Source organism: Acomys russatus, chromosome 5, assembly GCF_903995435.1.
Source record: "Acomys russatus chromosome 5, mAcoRus1.1, whole genome shotgun sequence".
NCBI lineage: Eukaryota > Metazoa > Chordata > Mammalia > Rodentia > Muridae > Acomys > Acomys russatus.
The window spans coordinates 44,472,592-44,474,992 of record NC_067141.1 but is presented as its reverse complement, the minus strand read 5'-3'; positions in this window follow the sequence as shown (position 1 = coordinate 44,474,992).

The window sequence follows — 2,401 nt, the reverse complement described above, 5'->3', positions numbered from 1 at the left end:
AGGCACCAAGTGGGTGCAGGAAGCCAAGCTGGGTCCTGTGCAGAAGCAGCCAGTATTCTTAACCACTGAGCTATCTCCCCAGCCCCCTCCCCTTTTTTTTCCTAAGTGAATAATTTTTTAAGGAGGTAGTCACACAAGCTGAAACCCAGGAGATTCACCTAAGGTTGCTGCTTGTCTGCTGCAGCCTCCAAATGCACAGAGCTTCCTATCCCAGCATGAACCACTGTATCCAAGAGGTCCCAGACTCAGCAGCAATGCTGCCTAGGTGGCCACCTCTCCTGCCCTAAAGACTGCTATGGCCCTCCTTCTCCCACAAGCAGAGGGTTGCCTGGTCCAAACCAGGTGCCACGGCAGTTTCTCAGCACCTAGGGGCAAGACAATAGCACAGATTTGTCTCTGGAGCAAGATGACATAAAACTGCTTGGACTTGCCACAAGTAGGAAGATCCTGGTGGGGAAGGAAGACAGGAAGCATCAGAAAGAGGGCAGCTGAAGTGCAAAGTGAGCTAACTCTGCCCTGGACCACAGGGCAGCCCCTGGGCAAGTGTGCACATTCTGTGGCCTCTTTGTCCTGATGTTCTCTCGTCACTTCCCAGCTATCCCTGGATGCAAAGGGACTAGAGAGACACACAGATAGAGGGAAGACTGACTCCCATTCCCCGGGCATCACTGAACCCCAGCTGTACTGACCCTTTGCATGGAGTTCCTAGCTCCACTCTCATGCCAGGGTCTGCTCCAGAGCAAGCAGTGCCCTTGAGACAGAGGATACTCGTGTGAAGAGACCCCAGCCTCACAGTAATGTGAATCCCAGTTCCAGGTACACTCTGTCAGCTCTTGTGCAAAGCTGAGAGAGAGAGAGAGAGAGAGAGAGAGAGAGAGAGAGAGAGAGAGAGAGAGAGAGAGAGAGAGAGATATCAATTTTCACCTGTCTGTCCTTCCATCTCTTTGCCTGTAAAATGTAAATGTGGGGCTGGATGGTGGTGGCGGCACAATGCCTTTAATCCTAGCACTTGGGAGACAGAGGCAAGAGGATCGCTGTGAGTTCGAGGCCATCCTGGTCAGCAAAGCAAGTCCAGGACAGCCAGGGCTACACAGAGAAACCCTGTCTCGAATAACCGAAATAAATAATAAACCAAGTAAATAAAAGTGTAAATGTGTCTGGCAGTCTCCCCAAAAGAGCCCTGTGTGCAGAGTGCGAGCACCTGCATGAGGAAGCCACTCAAAAGTATCCGCAGCCAACACTTCACCTTCAACTCTGCTGAATTTAGTCAAGAGTTCCTGGGTTGTCAGAGTCACTTTCCTGAAGTGATGTTTTAACAGAGGCAGCTCACCAAGGCTTGCTCTGGTCAGGAAACTGGTTCTTTGAAAATCAGACCCAGCTAACTTCACAGGCTGGAGCTGGGTCAGAAGAAGCTGCCTGAGGGGCCTGAGGGGCCTGAGGGGCCTGAGGGGCCTGAGGGGCCTGAGGAGAAAGTACGGATAGATCTCTGGAACGGCAGTGCCTGCAGCAAGCTGTGTGGGCAGTAGGAGCTAAGAGAACACACCAGACAGAAAGAAAATTTAGCAAGCAGCAGAACCAGAGTTTATCACGTCTTGGCAGCAGCTTCTTTGATTTTCTTCCTTGTGGAAAAGACTCTTTGCTTCCCCTAATTGGGGAGCACGGGTCCTGAAGCCCCAGCGAAGCAGGGAATGAATTATCGTCAAAGAAAACTGCCGACGCTTCCAAATGTTCCATTAGTTGCACACAGGCAAGGGCACGCAGAAGGCTCTTCAGTGGAAGGGTTTCTGAACTCTTTATCTGGATGTAGAATTTGGGCTTAAGAACTACTGCCCCAAGGAAAATATGGAGTGCACGGCAAGGAGACCACTCACCATCACATCAAATCTCTCCAGGGTGCCTAGAAGGGAAAATATGCGTTACACAAAGCATGCCTGGCCCTTGAAAAGGCGCCTAGTTTAACAGTGTTCTTGGGAGTATGTGTGTGTATGTGTGTGTGTGTGTGTGTGTGTGTGTGTGTGTGTGTGTCTGTGTGTGTGTGTGTCTGTGTGTGTGTGTGTGTATGTGTGTGTATGTGTGTGTATGTGTGTGTGTGTGTGTGTGTATGTGTGTGTGTGTGTGTGTGTGTGTGTGTGTGTGTGTGTGCTGTATGTTGAGTTTAACATTATCTAGGGGAAAGAATGTGTGTAAAATTAAAGGGTGGTCTTTTTCAAGGTATTTTACAAGTTTGCATTTTTCATAATAGTGCATTTACTGGTGCGTTTAAGGCTTGTCTTCCAAATGGAGAAGCTGAGACCCAAAGATATGAGAGGACCCCCCAGAGCCGGCTGATATGAGGCTGCAGCCCAGGGCTATATGCCAATGTTTAAGCATTTATTAGATTTTAAGTAGTAGTTTTTAAGTA